Source organism: Micrasema longulum, unplaced genomic scaffold, assembly GCF_059751315.1.
Source record: "Micrasema longulum isolate JH-2025_06_02 unplaced genomic scaffold, ASM5975131v1 h1tg001258l, whole genome shotgun sequence".
Classification (NCBI taxonomy): domain Eukaryota; kingdom Metazoa; phylum Arthropoda; class Insecta; order Trichoptera; family Brachycentridae; genus Micrasema; species Micrasema longulum.
In genome coordinates this window covers 27,269-48,747 of record NW_028278445.1, presented here as the reverse complement: position 1 = coordinate 48,747, position 21,479 = coordinate 27,269, and the positions used below count along the sequence as shown (strand labels likewise).

Genomic DNA, 21,479 nt, shown 5'->3' with positions numbered 1-21,479 from the left:
ACCTAAAACAAAATTGTACATAAATATTGGATTGCGGGATTTATTTTATAATATTTCGTTTTAATGAGCATAGACCATTTATACTGTGCGTTTAATAAGTCTTATTTATTTATTTATTTATTATATATACGGCCTAAGCCAATTACAACAGTTACACGAAGAAACATAAATGCAAGAAACTGAACAAAAAGAACATAAAACTATTTAGCAAAGACAAACAAGGGCAAAACAATAATGTCACAAGAGTATCGTATTTCAAATTGATTTATTTCACCAACATTACAAATAGCAAAATATGACATTTAAGGCGTTATACTGGGACAATATATCTAAAAACCAGGAACCATTGAGCAATGGCTCTTCCAATCGGCAGAACCAGAGGCAGGCTGGTTTAGGAAGCCGGGAGGTAAAATAGTATGTGCTGACGCTGTCGAAGATAACTGTCAGGAACGTAAAAATTGATACTCTCTACAATGGCTGAGTTCTCGGCAAACATCGTCTTTTAATTATGCCTCGATAGCGAAACAATGCCGATCTTTCAACCAGTATTTTTTGTAACAAATAAAACCGTTTTTGTGCTTAAAACGCCATACTCCAAATTCCTCTAGCTGCTTTCGTACAAAAGTTATAACGGTTTTAAGTGTGTGATATTCCACCGGACACTGCTTAATGAAATATGTCACGACGCAAGCGCGGGAGGGGTGGGGAGTTTTAAATAATGATTGCGCACATCTAGAACGCATGAACAATAAATCAGCTGGTTATGAAACATTTTGTGTTTATGGCTATTTTTTGGCTAATATATATAAATAGTTGGATAATTTATATAGCGCCATTTTTGTGAAAATCATCTCAAGGTCGCTGTACAATTAATAAATATCCCAGTACGTCTTGCAGCTACAGAGCGCATGGACGGTTGGGATTCTAGTTCCTCGTTTTCAATTAAGATCAATAAAAATTATAACAGATAGGAGCTAGATTACAGGACGTCTTGCAGCTACAGAGCGCATAGACAGTTAGAAATTTAGCCCCCATTTACACATTTTAAAAATTGACAAATAAATTTAGTGTATTAATGATACTAAAAAAAATTAAAAATAATATGAATAATAAAAAGGAGTAAGATTACAACACGTCTTGCAGCTACTAAGCGCATAGACGATTGGAATTCTAGACCCCATTTAAAAAATATAGGTATTTTTAAGTTGGTATATGAAAGCTAGATAACCAATCATCGTGCAGCTACAAAGCGCATGGACGAGTGGAATTCCAGCAAAGTTAGAATGATATCAATAAATTTATAAAAAATAGAGCATAGTAGTAAGTTTGTCAAGTGTTCATGCCAAGAAGTAAGCAATAAAAAACTAAATAAATAAAGCACTGTATCAACTCCATGGTTAACAAAGGGAGATAGATGTCCGAAGAGAATCTTTTGTAGACAGTAGGTGGATATCGTCACCATGTGGTCCACTAGGCTGCTGGAGAATTTCTGGAAACGCACGTGTGTAGACTGGGGGATTATGCCTATTGTTCCAACGACTTGGTGTCCATTTTGGTCCGTATTATTTCATTTTATGAGACGCAACATTCCTGTTCAATTCACATTTTTAAATGAATATTTTTTCGTATAAGTTAGTTATAAGAAGTTTGATTTATCATTTTGTATGTTATTAGAAGGCAGATATTTGAAATTTTATGTATTTATCAATAAATGTCAGTTCACTTTTAATAGCACTGTTGTAATTGATTAATTATGGGTGTAGTGTTCCAAATAGCAAAATTTAGGTACTTTCGCGTCAAAATAATATTCCTACAATTCGCGAAACAATAATTTGTTCAATTTATCTAGAATTGTGCCGTTTGAAACGGCCTCGGCTTTTTCTATTTCGGAGTTTCTCAGAATGCCTAATAGTGCATAAATATAAATTAAACAAAAACGGATAGCTTTTATCTTGGCCAATTCGTAAGACATATTTTACCAATTACTTTTATAGCCTAGCATTAATTTGCACTACTCGGTACTCATTCAAGCTTGTATTTTATTATAGCATAAATACGTAAACAGTTATTATGCATTAAGTGAGAGAATAACCGTGCTTCATACTTTTTTTATTTTAATTTATAAATAATTTTAAACAAGTTTAAACTGACAACGCGTTAAAAAAGGCTGCTTTGATAAAAAGTAAGGAAATCATACGATTTTGCCATTTTAAAACGCCGTTCTTTTAAAATCCCGCCATTAAAAGAAAAGATACCATTAACATTAGATTGATAAAAACAGTTACTTTCTAAAGTATTTCTTATAAAAATGTGCTTAAAAGTTTGAAATATTTATACTCGTATAACCCGTCATTGTTATCGTCATTCCCTTTCCTCGCGTAATGGTACATAGGGCACTGCATTGGTACACCGATTACAGCGTACTTTGATCATTTTCGCTACATGAAGGGAAGATGATCAGTCTTATGCTTTAGGTGCCAGTCCAGGGACTATGAAATATTTTAAAGTAAAAACACCTTTTTAAATAAATAAATATTTTACGTCAACCATGACGGGATTCGGACCTGCGATCTCCTGCATAGTGGGCGAACGTGCTGACCATTACACTTCCAGGCGGACGTTTTTCATAGGACTTTTATATAAAAATTATATAACTTAAATATAATTACCTTTCGACCGGAAAAAAAATGCTGTTGAAATAAAGACTAAATTTTTTAAAGACAAGATATTTTCGAAAAAAAAATTATGGCACCGAATGGTCGATACGAATTTTAAAATTTGACTTAAAACGTACTGTAGAAGTTACATATACAGGGTGTTTTTTAAACCCTGTCACATCCGAAACCACGATGATCAGTATGAGCAAGAAGACATATTGGCACACTAAAATAATTTTTAATAACGGCTAAAATCTTTTTAAAAAATAAATTAAAAAACAAATGGTTGCTTACTTCTGCAGAGGAAACGAGGAGGGGGTATGGGGAGTCTGAGCCACACGGCCGCGCGCCCCTCGCTTCTCCCCTGCAAAAGTAAGCAACCATTTGTTTTTTAAATATTTTATTTTTAAAAAAAATCTTCGTTCTAAATATATTTTTTAACATGCTTATATGTCTTCTTGCCTATACTGATCATCGTGGTTTCGGATGTGACAGGGTTTAAAGAACACCCTGTATATGCAATCAAATTATTCTTCCTTAAAGACATAAAATATATCTCCATAAAACAGTTTTGATATAAACTATTTTAACCATTTGAATTATTGGTGGCATAATTTTTCCTAGAATTTCAGAAAAATATGCAAAAAAAAATGCTTGTACGAGTACAAGTTTTTTCTTTAATAACTTTCCCGTTTAATTCGTTGTCCTAAAATCATTAGAACAAAGGTTACTTAAATACTTTGTGTTTATATAAGCGCCAATGCGTACCTATGTTTTATCTGCCGGTCGAAAAGTAATTATATTTCATTTATTTTAGACTTTTAAGCACGTTTTTATCATAAATACCTTAGAAAATTATTGTTTTTATCTAACGTTCATTTTCTTTATTTGAAAGAATCGCGAATAATTAAAAATATTGTACCAAATAGAGCTTACTAATCGCGGATGAAAGATTCGGGTATGTAATCACTCCCGAATGTCCTTCCGTTCAAACAACTATATGACTACAAATTGATTGTATTGTTTTTTATACGAATTACACCCAAAAGAAAATATTGGCCCAGTTGGTAATAATCTATTTCACCCGAGCGTCTTGTACCAATTACTAGACTGTTTTTGATGTTAAATTATTTAGCGCTTATTTAGTACTTAGAAGACCAACCAACTTAAAAATATAATTTCAAAGGTATTCAGATGTAGGAGTTACACATTATTCAAGTTTTTGTTCATCTGCTATGCTTGAAGTCCTGAGTTTAATTTCTGGGAGGGTCGACGTATATATGTATATTTGGATAATTTCTATAGCGCCGTTTTTGTGAAAATCACCTCAAGGGCGCTGTACAATAAATAAATATCCCACCACGTCTTTCAGCTAAAGAGCGCATGGACGGTTGGGATTCTTGTTCCTCGTCTCCAATTATTATATACAGGAGCTAGATTACAGCACGTCTTGCAGCTACAGAGCGCATAGACAATAAGAAATCTAGCCCCTATTTACATTTTTTATTTTTTTATTTGACAATAAAGTTTAGAGATTTAGTGATATTAAAAAAAATAATAAAAAACAAATTTATAAAAATAGAAGTTAGTTTACAACAAGTCTTGCAGCTACTGAGCGTATGGATGGTTGGAATTCTAGACCTCATTTACTAAATTTGGATATTTGATAGTTGATAATATTTACCTATTGAAGCTAGATTACTAATCGTCTTGCAGCTACAAAGTGCATGGACGAGTGAAATTCTGGCAACTTAGAATTATCAATAAATTTACAAAAACAAACATTGAGCATAATAGTAAATTTGGTAAGTGTTCGTGCTAAAAAGTAAACAATTAAAAACTAAACAGATAAAGCATTTTAACACTATGAATAACAACAGATAAAAGTATCCAAAGGGTAGCTTTCATAGACTTTGGGTAGTCACTAGTCACTGTCGCAGTGTCGCACAAGTGCAAACACATGTTGTTTGCTAAATTTCTAGAAGATGGTCCGGTCCACGTGTAGTTGCCGGAGGGGAGAAAGAAGCCTATTGTTCCAACGACTTTGTATCCATTTTAGTCTGTATTATTTCGTTTTATAATGAATATGAAATTCCCGCTCAATTTTTTTTATTATTAGACAAACGTGTGTATGAAAGTGGTTTGAGGATTGACGTATCATTTTGTATGTACGAGTATATTGGAAAGATCATTTTAAATCTATTGAGTATTTATCAATAAGTTCACTTTTAGTAGCACTGTTGTAATTTATCGTGGGAGGTAGTATTCCAGAGTTAAATCTTGGTACATTCGCATCACAAATTAATACATTCTTTAACGATTTTAATGGGCTCAAATACTTTTTTATGATTTTAAAGTAGGCGCACTGTTTGAAAGTTTCCGTTATTCACTACTTGTCACATATTTTAGTAAGAATAAAGCGCAAAATAATGCTTTAAAATGAATAGTCTTCTTATACACACTAACACAATGTTTGTTTAACAGTTAACAATTTATTTTCGAATTTTAAACTACGATTGGAGAGAGAAACTATAATTCACGCCCAGCCGGTACGGAGGCTGAGCGTGAAATGAAATATCTGTTAACAAGGCGGTTATACACTGCAATATTTCACTGTCCCTGGTCTAAGGCCTGAGGCGTAAGACTGATCACGTTACCTTCCTGCAACATACGTTCAAGTTGAGTTATGCTGCATATCAGGTGTGGATATGGGTTTGATGATGATGATGATTGCAGGTTGTCAAATAAACCTACGACCAACATTTGTTCTCTCTTTCCGCATCGGTACAAGAAAAAAATGTTTATTGTTTGATTTCATTGTCAATCTCAATAATTTTAATTGAGTATTGTAATTTCAAAGCGTGAAATAATGAGATTTAACATTGCGCGTAATAAACCGTAAATAACTAGTATTTTAACATACATACTCGTATACTTCGGTAGCTTTGATCACACCGTGGCATTTCAATAGGAATGTATTCGACCTACATAGAAAATCTTACAACCTTAAGGTGTCAGTTTCTGCTAGTACCTTTAAAGCAAACTTTTGAATATCCACATTGTAAAGAGTATTTAAATATTCACAATAGTAAAATTACGATCTTGCATTTGGCAAGTTATTGAATAAACTCTTGAATACTAAACAATCTTTGGAATTTTCAAACCTTAAATATAATTTTCACAAAATAAAAAAAATAAAGCCAATTTTACACAAATGGTGTAACAAAATTAATAGCATTAGTTTTGTTCGCGATTTTGATTCAAAATAATACATACAAATGACTTAACAAAATTAATTTCATTAATGTTGTACAAAATTTTGACATAGATTTTAATATAAAATGACTCAAAATACCAACACACTTAAATATCATCATCATCAAATCTTTTAACAAATTTTATTTCATATAATTAATGCCTTTAATGTTAAACGAAAGTTAATCGAGAAAATCTTTTTATTTGATTTTTTATCTTGTGCACAATTTCACTTGTGGTTAGAGAATATGTTTTGTCTAAGGTTGGTTTTAGTCTCTTCTTTTACTCGACCAATCTGGTCGGTGGATGAGGAAGCTCGAATGGGTTCATCGCCCCCGAACTTCTCCGTCGAACCCGAAACCTTCCGTGCTTGAGTCAAGCGTCCTAACCACTACACTATGGAGGCTGCTAATTTATCCGCACTTAATGGAGCATGGGGCACTGCGTTGGTAAAACAAAATCTAGCGTGTCGCGATCATCTGTTGATACACACGAAGATATGGTGATACTTACACCTAACCTACATCTAACCGATGATTGAACTACACTGTATTTAATTTACCAATTATGTGCCCTATGCGCCACTGGGTGCGGAAAAGAAGATGATGATGATTATGTACTAGAATACCTACATTAAAAAAATATCAGCCTCTTTTAAGAATGCAACTACTTCATTTTACATTTTTTAAGACTTAAGTCCTAACTCCATAACACCAAAGTCCTGTCTGTGTTAAGTTAGGAAAAATAATTAACTTAAACAACATTCGTACGAACATTTTGCTGAGATCGTCGTCCATCTTTCAAAAAGGCCTATCTCGTTTTTTGCCGAAATTGAGTTATGCATATTTTAGTAAAAATTATGCCATATCAATGGAATATATGGGCATCGTACTGTCTTAAAATATTTTTTTAAAACCCAGCAAAATACACTAAGATTATTTTTTTAATTCTTTTTAAAGGCGAAAATTTTCCAGACAAATTCTTAAAAAGTCGTCTAAATAATTAACAAATTCGAGGTACGCCTTTTAAAAGATGGACGACGAGATCTCTCCTTATTGTTCGACCAGAAGTGTGTCAATGCTTATTTGAGGTACTTTAAGGAGTTGTCTCACATCCGGTATCTCCATGCATTGAAATAACTGTTCTATGTTGTAGGGTGCCGGAATATGATTATTAGTAATAATTTTTGTTAAATTATGAGTCTCTAAGAAGAATGTCGTAAAGCAAAGTCCGTTATCAATGACTGGCCTCTTAATCTTCAAAAACCGATTACTCTTTTTATGGTATGAAAACCAAATACCAACACGCCTAAAGCTCCCGACAGCTACTTATCGCTTTAAATAGTGCCAAAACCGATACAAAAAAGTAATTATTAATGAAACATGTCCGTCATTTTGCTCGACCCTGAATGGCTTTTTTCATGACCCTGGTTGACTTTATTCGGCTACCAATTTGATGATCGATTCTAAGAAAAGGTGTTTATTTATTGTAATATTATTTATTCGAATTCTTTTTGTTTCGTCGCCAAGTGCATTCATTATTTTGTGTTCTTGGCAAATGTTAGCCGCACCCGTCATGGTAATGCTAAAATGCGTATATTTAATCCGTAGTACGATATATTAATATAAAAACCCCTATTAGTATCTAAATACGTAAAATGATTTTTTTTGGTTTATATTAATTTTATCACACACACCTATATACCAAAACCAAACCCCACTTCTGCACCCACATACCTTCACACATACATCATTAATTATTTTTAGCATTTTTTTTAATATTATGTTTCTTTTCTAACTTTTTTTATTGTGTTTTGTAGATTACTTTATTGGTTTAATTTTATGCTTAAATATTTTACGTATTATTTTGCATTGCTCTTGTTTTCCGGGTTTGCGACAATGATAATTAACATTTTCATATAAAAATACGCATTTTCGTACAGAAAATTCGATTTTACTTTATAATACAATTATTTATTAAAAAAAAAAAGAAATGTCTACTATTTCAATTTTGGGGCCATTGCCAACGAGTTGTGAATTCTCATTATTAGAAAAATGGTTTTCAAGTTAGGGATCGAACCTCGGACCTCTGATCCATAAGTCCACAACACTAACCACGGGACCACAACCCAATCCATTTTGTTGAAGATAACTGTTAATTCTCATTGTAATCGGGGCTCAGGTTTTATAATTATTATGTAGGTACTTGTCTCTCTAGGAGCGCGTGTATAGAACTTAAATTTTAATTTTTTTTTTCCCAACCAGTATTGTGTGAGTTGATTAAAGTAATAATTTCAATTAATTAAATGGCGGGGTATCGCTTTAATCCTCTAGTTTGTAGAAAATTAACAGACCATAAATAAATAAATGACTGGAGGTTTTAAATGACCAATTAACGAGCGTATTTGTATCCTTTAGTTTATCCTATTCAGTATTTCTATGTAAAATTCATGGAACGCCCCACAAATAATTACTTCAATTAGACGCTTGCATAGAAAACCCCAGCAATTATGAATAAAACAACAAATAATGTCACGGAATAAAAACTATTTATTAAAACGAAAGGGAAATATTGGGCTTTTTTTTCTAACCATTTAAAAATTAATAACGGTCTAATACTGTCGAATAAAAACATTTTTTTGTACTTATTAGTAGCATAAAAAATATTTTTCAATTTATAATTTAAAATTCGCACAAAAACAGTTCAATTAATACGTCACGATTCGGTTAAATCTTGACCTGTGTGACAGTTTAAATTTAGATAGAACGTCATCACAAATCTCGACGTCAAAATTGTAAAGGCAAAATATGTCGCGTTTTTATAAAAATGCATTTTTGAGCCATTTTGTTTTTAAAATTATGAATGAAAACATTTTTCCACAATATCCATATTTATTTTAAAAATTCATTTAAAAAAAAATCCATTTCACATCAGTATTCGTTGTATGTGAATTTCCCTATTGCCTAAAGGGCGTTCACTCGTATATATATATATATATGTGCAATGTGCAAGTGCATAATCTTATATCTAAATTTAGTCAAGGTCTAGAATTAGAACCGTCCATGCGCTCAGTAGCTGCAAGACTTGTAATCTAACACCTATTTTTTTAAATTTGTTTTTTATTTCGTTTTTTAAAATATCGTAACTCGGTTTCGCTTCCCGATATGGTAGACATAAAATATTTATTTAAAAGGGTGTTTTTACATAAGAATATTTCGTAGTCCCTGGACTGGCACCTAGAGCGTAAGTCTGATCATATTTCCTGCATGTAACAAAAATGATGAAAATTTGCTGCGATTGGTGTACCAATGCAGTGCTCTGTGCACCATTGGATGCAGAAAGGGAATGATGATGATGATTTGCCGTAAGGAAATATTATGTACAAGGTGGTTCGATTTCATAAACAACATTAAAATCCGAGAACGGACGCAGTAGCCTCCCATAACGAGCGTCTTGGGGATGCAGCTGTGGACCTGGATTGGACATGTACTGCGGACGCCTCAGGAGCCTTAACCCAAGTTGCTTCTTCTTCACACCTGCGAGCTCCCGCGACCTGGATGATGGATGATATTCGGCGGAACTGAGGGACGCGGGAGTCTCCTGGAGGCGTCTGGTTATGTCCACACGCTCCACAGAAAAGAAATCGTATCTGGATATGTTTTGTAATTGTCACATCCAGTATTCATTATTATTAATATTGCATTTATTTTGCAAATACGGTTTCAAGGAATTATTCAAGCGTTAAATTGAATAATATGTTGTACTCGATTATTGAAAACACGCAGTTTTTATTCGCAGAATCTCTTGAAATCCAGCACAATAGTGCGATATTTTCACGCATAATGTTTTTCTTAGAAACAATAATAATTACAAATCGTTGCAATGTTCATGTTTGCACTGAAAGTCGCTGAATTTTATATCGTAATTAACTTTAATACCTCCCATGCGTTCATTAAATTGCAATCTCGGTGTAGGTACTGGTGGTTTAATTTAAGCTGGCGCGTTCAGAAAACTCACACTAACGCATTTAAAATCTACAGGATGTTGATGAAAAAAATGTTGTATTAAATTTTAACCAAATGTGCTGTCTTTTTTTAAAATTTTAAAAAAATGTTGTGTTTATGAAAAAAAAATACAATGGGTTAAGAAAATGTTATATTAATGTACTAAAATATTTTGTTTCATTATTTTATATTTTTCAAGTCATTTTTTAAAATGTTGCATTTAACTAATTATAGTCCTTCCAAGAACAAGAGGCCATTTAAATTTGATTTTTTAAAATTATTTATAGTCAATTACTCTAAAACTAGAATGCGAAATTGTGTGGATTGTTTTAAGTATATTAATAACAAGATTTATTGTTTATAAATAATTTTCTCCGATATAGTTTGTGCTGTACATTTTAATTACACTCTATTTATTATTATTATGATGAACTCAAAATATTTCATAAAAAAACAGGCTTGTTTGAAAATAAATACTCGTCAATATATGACATTTTCTTAAATAATTATCTTTTTAGCTCCAATCCTAAAGAGTTTTTTAAAAACATTTAATATAACTACATATATACCATCAAGATTTTTTAAATCAGTATTTTAAACATTGAAAATGTATTTGTGTACGTTTTGCAAAAGCGCCAGCACTAGATAATCGACCTATTCATGATTTGATCAAATAAAAATCCCTACATATTTATAAACCAGTGTTTTTAATCCATAACTTAATACTCGTACATATTATTATATTTTTACGACTAAGAATCGCAGCGAAATTCAGGCGAACGCAGAAGCATCCTGTGTATATTGTATTACCATATTATTAGAAACTAATAAAGCAATAGTTGTCTATGCCACGCTCATAAGCGCGTCTGAGCGCGAGAGAGACAGATATTATTTTCATAATGCGTATGCCGTGCGATGTCATACCATCGGCTTATTCACTGATTCTACACAATGCGTATGTGTAAGTATAGCGCACGCGCCAGCTTATGAAAATCCGTAATACATACTTATTCAAAGACCTACATTTTTACTAACCAAGGACATGTGGCTTTTTACTGTGTATGTAAAAAAGATATTAAAAATCATGTTTCGTTTGTTAAACGAGGAAGTTCACTTATTAAAAAAATATTTGTTAATAGACTATTCTGCTAAGAATTTTTTTTTTTTAATATGGATCGTATTTATCTGCGCTATGATTTTTTAAAGTTTTAGATTTTTTTTAATTACTCCGCTTGCGACGTATCAAGTTCTCTTCCCTTTCTTCTCGATGAGTTCTACTGATTGTTCAGTTGACTTACCGTAAATATATCATCATATTACAACAGAGATAAATGATGAAATCAGGCGAGAGTGTAAATCTGAGTCAAGTATAATTGATAAGATTAAGAAAGGGTCTCTGAGATAGTTTGGTCACGTAGAACGAATGGACGGCGAAAGAATGGTAAAACAAGTATATATGGCGAAAATAAACGGTAACGTGAGAGAGGACGGCCAAGGAAGACGTGGCATGATCAGATAAACCAAAATATTAAGTCTGCTAATGTCAAAAGCAGACAGAACCGAAGGGCATGTGTGACAAAATGTATGAATGTGGAAGAAGCTAGGAATGTATGCCAGAATAGACGTGTGTGGCGGTCCATTCTCTTTTCCCATCCCTACAGGGAAATGGCGTGATGGTAGTAGTAGTAGAGATAAAGAACATTTTAGAGAAGGCAATATAGATATCTAGGCATCTACAGGGCTTATGACCTGTTATTGGCTGGTTTAAGTGGCCACTTTACACACTGTGTAACATTCACCATTCTGCCCTTTTTTTTAAAGAAACATTTGCGTTCTTATGATTTACCCAAATATTTAATTTTGAGGGCCATTTTCACCACCATTCACCATTCTTCTCTAAAATGTTCTTCATCTCTGTTGTAATATGTTAATATTTAAAGCTCCCGGGGAGTAGAATCCAGTCCTTGTCTACAAAAATTTGGACAAACTCAAAATATTGTTGGTAAATATATCACACCTCTCTTTTTTTTGGTTAATTTGAAATCTACTGACCTCGTTCGTAGTAGTTCGTTTTTATTCAAATTATTATATTAATATTTTTTTATGCATTTCGCGAAACTTCGCCGTACAATTTAATGCTCTATTTTTTACCGCGCGTAAGGGTACATTTAATAGCGAATTTCCCGTAGGGCTGAATTCTTTACCGAATACCTAGTAATGATTTTGTTTTCTTAGCGATAAGTATTAGCAAGTGTCTCCTTGGAGAGTTTTTTTGTCACTATCCATTGACGTTTAATGTTTACTTTGTGACTTATCGTTTAAGTTGGTAGTATTTCCCCACTAAGGAACAAAATTATTAATATCGTGGACTATTCATTCTCCACGTTGCTATATGCTATATATGCTTACTTTATATCGACTTTATTACTTATACAATTACATCATCAAAGTATACAATAATACAATTTGGTCATGGAACTCGTCGACCTTCGCGTTCTTATTCATAAATTATTTTTAACCTATTATCATTAATGCATTGCCTTCATATCACCATCATCATTTCCCTTTCACAACAGGGCGCAACATTGAAACATCAAATGCAACATAGTTCGATCATCTGTTACGTGAAGGTAATGTGATCGGTCGTACGCTTCAGGCGCAAGGGACAGTGAAACGTGGCAATGTAAAGGCACCTTATAAACAAATATCCCCGGACCTCAGTAATGGTAGGCGAACGTGCCAACCACTGCACTACCAGGTGGACTTTTCTCCACTCTATTTCTTTTTCAGGATTTTTACCTGAGACTAGCCGACGAGCCAAAAACACTGGTCCAGGATTCTGGTTCTATTTCACACACATAACTGTTTTCTCATCCGTCCGGACTCAGACTAAATATAATCGTCGAAAATTTGAAATGCTGTAAGGGGCAAAATGTAAATTGTTCAAGAGACGAAAAAAAGTTTATCGTAGGTTATGTAAGCATCGTTTTTTGTTAGTGTATAAATAAAGAAAAATGTACAACATTTATTATAATATACTTCATCAATAAGCACCTAACGGTGCATAAGGCACTACATTGATCCTCTGATTGCAGCGTATCAGCAAACATTCACAATATACATGAAGGCAAGCTAATCAGTCACATGCTTCGGGTGGCAGTCCAGGGCTATAAGTGACGCTGAAACTTTACTCCGCGTTCGATGCTTAATTAAAAATGAAAGTATTGCTCTTTCGTATTTTCAATAGGCTTCTGTTATCACAGGGTACGCTTTTTATCAAAAGTGTTCACTTCAAAGTGTTGTGTTTAAGACTCTTGACTTACGCACGGAAGGTTCCGGGTTGGATTCCCCGTGAGAACACAGATAACACTAATTTAATGTGATTTTTCTCAAGCCTGGGTGTTTTGTAATGTAATTCACCACTGTTATTAGGCCTCCTGGCCTGTTTTGGTGCAAAAAAAATATTAAAAATTCAAACAAATCACAATTAAAGTAAAATAATATCGCTTGAACATTTTTATATTACGTTTAGCAATACCTAGACGGTGCTGTTAACTTTTCGTATGTCTGTATCTACAGAGATATTACAAAGCCGGCTCAACTCTATCGACATCTCGATACACTCTCAGAAAGATAGGAAAAATGTGGGGAAAATATAAAAATAATTTATTTATAATATTATGTTTATTTTTTATGAAGGCAATGTTTTTACAAACCCATGTTTTAAAACCGTATGCCTAGATGCTGCTATATGTTAATATGTCAGCATCTAGCCACATTATCTCGTTTTCAAAACTGACAGTTTTGTCAGTATTAATTCTGCCTTCAAAATGTATTTATTTCTCTTTCGTGTTTGAAACAGGCAAGAAACAACAAGAAAAAAAAGTAGCCACCTCAGAACGACGAAAAATTAAAATAAATTGTAATTAAAGCAAAAATTGCTCAGTGTAACAAATTTTTTGTCACTTTTCATGCGTACCGTGGGGTACTTGAGTCCTCGGTACATACCGATGTACCTACCTCAAAACTTGAAGAAAGGGGTCGGTAGTGTATCTTCGTGATCGCTCGCGAGAATTTATCTTCTGCTATGACGATATGTGTACCGTGGCGTACGCGTCACCTTGGTAAATGTCGATGTACCTACCTAAAACTTAAAAGGTAGAGTCGGTAGTTTATCGCTGTGATCGCTCGGTAGAATTTATCTTCAACCATACCGTCCCTAACTTCCGATTGTAATCGCGGCCCAGATACCGATATACCCTATTCCCTATGTAACGAGATATTAGCTCGCTTTCACCAAACCCACCCATACTGGGAAGCGAAGTACGGCGAAGCAGAAGCGGATACATAATATTGCCAATTTGAATGTCAGTCGATGCGGAAATTGTCGTCTCAGCTTCTCGGAATAAAATCTACTGGAACGCGTACTTAGTATGTACTTATGTAACCAACTTGTATTAAAAAAATATATCACTTTGTATCTCATGTTATGTAGATAATATTCCTTCAAATGAATCGTTACTTTGTTACTCTATGCAATGGGTGGCCAAAGTTTTAACCACTTTGGGCGAACTGCTTTTAAAATTTTTCTTTCAAAAATTTTTTCAAGAAAAGCTAAATATCACTTTTTTACATTTTTCAAGTAATACGCATGAAATACTTACAAACAAAAAAAACATTTTTGGCTGTTTATTAGTACTTAGGATAAAATATGTTTTTAAATTTTCATTTTTAATTGCCGCAAAAACGGTCTTTGCATTGGCCTGATTGATTTATTCGTGTTTATTTGTTCCTGCCCATTTAAATTGGTTTAGAACATTGTCACGAATTTTGACGTCACAATTATCAATACTAAACATGTTCCGTTTTTCTAGGGATAGGTTTTTTTATAATTTCGTTTTTAGAGTTATGTATGAAAACATTTCTCCACAATATCCATATTGATTTTGAAAAGACTATCAATTATTCTGAATCCATTTCATATATTTTTATCGGTATTCGTAGTATGGAATATTTCCATATTGATGATGACATCACACAAACATAAAAATAATGTGTAAATAAAAGATGTTCGTTTTTTTCAGTTGCAGTGTGGTCATTGCTAGCTTTATAATTTGTAAGTTTACCGTCGGCATTGTGATGTAACGGTCAGCGTGTTTGCTTACCTCAGGTAGGTCTCGGGTTCGTTTCCCGACATGGTTGATAAGAAATATTTATTTAAAGGGTGTTTTCTCACTAGAATATTTTATAGTCCCTGGTCTGGTACCTGAAGCATAAGACTGATTATCTTACCTTCATGTAACAAAAATGATTAAGATACGCTGCGTGCGACTGGTGTACCGATGCAGTGTCCTATGCATTATTAGGTGCGGAAAAGGAACAATGATGAAATATTGACTATTTATGTAGTATCAGAAGGCGCGCTGGAGCATATTTTCAATAAGCTTATAATTGGGTTCCTAGCTACTTTTATAAACATGCTGCCAAATGGTCATCTGCCAAACGAGAGCGATGTTTTTTTTTTATTGCGTTCATTGTAGAAAATTTAGATACGCGGAGGAAAGTTGATCAAAAAATTTTTTAAATACGCCGCACATCACCGCTAGGGGCGCAATAGTGCTTTCGAGATTAAATTCTGAGTAATCTGTCACGGGGATTGAACAAAACTATTAAGAAGTAATTTATATGAAAGGTAAACAAAATTGATACGCTTTTGTATATTGACCTAAGAAAAAATGTACTGTATCTTATGAAATCGAACAAATTGATTCTAGTTTCGACGCAGATCAGACAGGCGCAGGCGGGCGCCTAGAAATGGATACACGGTCGACGCTTTGGCCACCCTTGATCTATACTAATCTCACCTGACTGAATATCATTGTAAAATTTACACTCTGACACATTTTGAAGCATCATGAAAGGCTGCATTATAGCACTTTTGTATATTTGCTACATATAAGCTAATGATGTTTTTAATATACCTACATACGTACATATCTAGTGGTATGTGTTGATATGCTTTAGACCCATGTTTTTCTTTATTAATTTATCAGAATCACCCCAATATTATTTCTTACGGACACTTATTGATGGAATTTCACTGTAATTAAGAAATAACCTATGTGTTCATATTATTAGCATTATAAATGCTACCACCTCCACCAGAATCGTTAAGATTATGTTAAAAACCATCGTAGCGTGTTACCAGCTCATTAAATGATACGACTGAAGTATTTTTTACAACTTTGTGAATTCTAAAAATTAACTAAATTCATGTTATTCGTCTGCTAGTGAAATAAGTGCCAGTTGGATCAAAAGTTACTTAAAGTTTAATGTTAAATAACTTCCGTTTTTACAAAATGTGCGAAATGAGTTGTTTAATTTGACTTTTTGTGCGAACTTTTGTCTATTTTTACGAAAACGCAGCAATTATTTAAATTTAAATTTTATTAAGATAGACTATTATATATTACCTTCTCTTAAATGTTTTTCATCTCTGTTGTAATATGTTGACAATATTATTTAGTTTACGCGCCAACAAGTATATCAAAAGGCGGACTGACTTTTGCGTTACATTTACATTTGCATTATTTATTCTTTTAGCATTTACTAAGTGGAAAAACATTTCAATTTATTTATACCTGAAATGCCTGAAACTAGTTGTGTTATAATATATTAAACTCTTAAGTGTTTCATTTGAAATAAATTAACTTTTGCAATCTTCTCATGAATATTTAATCGTAAAAAAAAATAATCCGTGTAATTATTTTTTAGGCTTGGAAGTTACTCCATATTCTCATTCTCATTTTACTTTAAAATTTTCTCAGAAATGTTTTTCATTTCATTTTGAGCAAACGCTTTCGTTTCGGCTACATTAATAGTCAGAAGTTTTCCGCGAATTCTGTTCCATTTTCATTTCGCCCCTGTTTTTAGACGATCACACCCCGCGCAACCCTTTCACCAACCCGAAAATATTGTAAAAAATCTTTATTACGACGGACTTTGACCTTTAGAAAGGGTCGCCTAAAGAGCGTTTTTACAGTTGAATGTTTGTTCAGAGAGATTTTTTGTCCTGGCTGAAAGTATTTCACTTACCTACCCCTTTACCCAGCGTTTTTACTTTGAGTAATAACGTAATAGAGTCGCCCATACGGAGAAAAACGATTATATAATTATTGACCACGAAGTTAGCTACATATTGCGGCAATGCAACTGGCCGTAGGTACTTCGGGTGAGAATTGCGAGCGCAAACCGAAACCGTCCATTACACGTTTGTTGTTAAACTAAAAACCAAACTAAAAGCAAACCTTCGAGCAAGGCTTCTCTAGAGGATTATTACTCTGATTCCTCCTCCTCTCTCCTTTTGAATAAAATTTTTTTTATACTTCTAAGACAATTGATTAATTTTCCATTTCTGTTTTGCCTAGTATGTGAAATAATTCAATCAGATAATTACGCAACACTAACCACGTACTACTACTGCAATCACGCTATTTCCCCGTAGGGGTAGGCAGAGAGAATGGACCGCCACACACGTCTATCCTGGCATATATTCCTAGTTTCTTCCACATTCATACATCTTGTCATACATGCCCATCGGTTCTGTCTGCTTTTGACATGACCAGATTTAACATTTTGGTTTATCTGATCATTCCACGTCTTCCCTGGTCGTCCTCGTCTTACGTTGCCGTTCATTTTCGCCATTTATACTTGTTTTACCATTCTTTCGTCGTGCATTCGTTCTTTGTGACCAAACCATCTCAGAGACCCTTTCTTAATCTTATTAATTATACTTGACTCAGATTTACACTGCCGCCTGATTTCATCATTTTTAACCCTGTCATACATTGATTTCCCACACATTCGTCTAAGAGATCGCATTTCGACCGCGTTCACTCGGCTTTCATCCTTCCTCTGCCAGTTCCATGTTTCACTTCCATACATAAGTGTTGGGACTAAAACTCCGTTGTGCACTGCCAGTTTAGCTTCGATTGACATATTTTTATTGGCAATTACTGTGCTTAGTGCCCCGTTCATTTTGTTGCCCGCATTCACTCTCCTTTCAACATCTTTTTCTACTCTTCCATCTCTTGAAAACATGCTTCCCAGATACAGAAATTCTTCTACTTGTTCGAGACATTCGTTGTTTAGTGGTCAAGACGCTTGACTCACACACGGAAGGTTCCGGGTTCGATTCCCGGTGAAAACACAAAAAAATTAATGTGATTTTTCTTAAGCCTGGTAATAATTGGGCCTCCTGGCCTGTTGTGGTGCAAAAATGAAAATAAATAAATTAACATTTTTTATGCAGTCAGTAACCTCACTTCCCATGTATTGTTACAATTATTGGTTAAAATCACTTTTAACATTCTTGTGAACACTTTAATAAATTATTCTACGAATGCAGTTCCCTTTGCACCACTGGGTGCGGAAAGGGAAAATGATGATGATGGTGAAAGTTCAAAGCTATAAAACACATAGATACTATACCTAATGAATGAACGCATTATTATTGCTATTAGCATAGACTGTACTATGATACTTTAAGGGAGTTCCACACAAAGCGATTTCCACTCATCGCAAGTCGCCAGTGGCTAATCATCGGAAAACATGGCATTTCTATGAAACGCTCCCGAACTATTGCCGCTTTCCACCAGAGGCCTGGCCTGTTCAGTCTTTTCTGAATCGAGGCTAATAATTGTTGTTTACCCCGAACTCACAAAACAACATCGAAGTGGAAATACTATTTCTGTACCCGTTCAATGAAATTTCACTACCTCGGCATTACTCATGCCCGATTCCTAAAATTAATTTTATTGAGTACCTTCTAAACAAGGAAAGCCATTCAACACGCGACTGATAAAATTTTTGTACTCGTAGATACCACCATTGTATAAAGTATTTGTTAAGGAAAATACTAAAAGCCGTTTTATTACAAGATTATCATTGTTTTTAGACATTTTATTAGACCATTTTATTAGACATTTATGTATCACGAGAGATTAATATCCATTCATATCCATCGTGTAAAACGACGTCTTTATAATGCGTGTTATATATTTTTGTTAGTCTTCAATTCGATGCTTTGATGTAAAACTACGCAGCGTTTTATAATAGCCTTCAAAAAGAGAATATCTCGATCTTCCTCAAGATCTTCGGATTATATTTCTTATTACTAATTTATTATGTCCTACGTATCTTAAACAATTTTATTATAAATCGATTACTTTAAAATTATGTTATTAACACGACCAACATTGTTGGATGCTTGATTCCTTCGACCTCGGGACTGTAAACGAGGCCTCCCCGGGGTACGCGTGTTCGAAGAAAATAGGGAACGTCTGGTTTTACGTAAACTATTTGATGTTATGTTTTTAAGTGTCAATCCTGGAAAATGAAAGGTGTAAGGACGATTCCCTCCCTTTGGCACTGGTCCAGAAAAACACCGTTTTCGTTTGCAAAAATCACTTTTTTCGTTTCCTGTATATTTTTTATGATTCAAATCACTTTACGCTCGCGGGACGTTTTTCGTTGTGTTCGCGCATGTTGCTTTCTTGACTCGTCGTCATCGTCAGGGAGGAGTAGGTGCATTAAAATATTAAACTAATAAACTTTAATCTGTTTTTAATGCAACAGCAAGGCTTATTACGGGAGTAAAAAAATATTCTCACATCTCACAACATCTTCGAGATTTGCACTGGTAAAAAGCCCAGAGATAATAAAATACAAGGTTTGCTTTATATTATTGGGATTCAAAAACAAGAACCACCGGAATCAAAGGAAGGGGTGGCTTGACACTTGAATAAAAGATATATGAATCCGAAACGAACACTTTTGAGTAAAAAAATAATAGAACAGACTAGAGGAAAATTGAATCATTTGCATTTGCCTGAATTTAAAATATTCACTTGAATTCGATAGATTTAAAATAATATTTTTTTAATGTCTGTCAGAATTTTTTTTTGTATGGTGTTGTTATTTTGCTGTCTCTCAGAATGAATGCGTAAATATCTGAAATTTTTAATTCTAGAACAAGAGTATGAGTATATTGGATTTGTACTTATTTATTCTCATTTTATATCACAATAAACTTTAAATCTTTTCCAGATTGAACTATGGGAATAACTCCCGGAAATACAAGTATTGTATGGCGATAAATTCAATATGGTCAGCGCGATTGCCTACCCCGCAAAGGTCTCAGGTTCGAAGCCGGACATGGTTGACATTATTTTTTTATTTATAAGGATGTTTTTACACTAGAATATGTCATAGTCCCTGGACTGGCACCTAAAACATCACACTGATAACCCTACGTTCATGTATAATAACACAAATGATTAAGTCACTATGCGGATCGTGTACCAATGCAGTGGCCTATGTACTAGCCCCGCCACGCTTGCGCTGCTCCTCACTTTGCTCCTCGCGCTGCCGCCCTCTCGCCCGATGTTGCTCTCTCCGCCCACCCACTGCTCTACTCGCGCAATTAATCGCGACGCTCCGCACTTGTCATTTGTCTTTCTATACAATGGACGATGAAACTGTGACAGCGTGCGCGCCATGCATTTTTAGTATAGCTAATTAAATCAATGTCATACAAAGAAATATACGTCATTCAAAAATTACGTGTGTGTCTCGTGTGAACGCTCGATGCGTACTGCGACCGCGCGATTATGTGGCCAACCACTCGCGCTCATATTGCCGGTCCTTTGACTCGCGCTCAAAAACCGACAAAATAGGGAGCGGTGGGCACGACGAGGAGCGTGACGTGCGGCATGACGAGTAGTGTTGCCACACAACGTCTCTGCATCCTTTCCTCGCTACTTCTCATGCCACTCGTCGAGTGTGTGGCAGGCCATAAAATAATCTGCGGTAAGAAAATGACATACCTGAAACGTATAACTGATCACCTTACCTTCCATCCAATAAACAAATTGCATGTACTCGTATGAACATTTGTACAATTAAGAGTAAAATAAAATTGCTATCAAGAAGAGGATAATGGAGGTGGGTTGCGTTCGGATTGATAAGTAGATCAGGCCAAATAGGTAAAAAAAGTATTTGTATTTGTAGTGTTACTCATAGGATAAATGTTAAAAGTAAAATTTGTTTATTATGTATTTAGGGCAGGTTTCGTATGAAATAAAAAAAAAACAACATTTTAAAAAATAAATAAAAACAGCAGTTCCTCATTCTCTTTTTTCAGGTTCTTTACTTTTCTATAAAGCCTTGTATTTACGACAATACATTTTATATTTTAGTTACGGTTGCGTTCTAAAATAAATTTCTCGGAAGCATTATCTTTATAGCAAGTTTACGACTTATCCAAGTCCGTAATAATCGGGTATAATATTACGTGAAGCAATGAACACACAAGCTTTCTTAATAACACAACTTCATTTTTCTACGGTAAAGTACACCTGTTGTTAGACCCCGTCTTACGCGATAATTCACGTATCAAATTAAATCATTTCTACGTAATCAGAGCCATTGCTATTTGCGCGGAGTAAATAACTAATGATAATTTCAGTTGTATTTGTCGACAAATAATTAGGGAAACTATTTT

The 21,479-nt window shown here is 34.1% G+C and overlaps 1 long non-coding RNA gene across 1 annotated transcript in view; it reads left to right on the top strand.

The window, feature by feature from the left end:
* The window catches only part of LOC148276226 (uncharacterized), a 56,234-nt gene extending 35,142 nt beyond the window's left edge, over positions 1-21,092 (top strand). Inside the window, exon 3 of the long non-coding RNA XR_015823827.1 lies at positions 20,024-21,092. This is a non-coding gene — a long non-coding RNA (uncharacterized LOC148276226). The remainder of the gene's footprint in view (positions 1-20,023) is intronic.
* Positions 21,093-21,479: the final 387 nt, after the last annotated feature.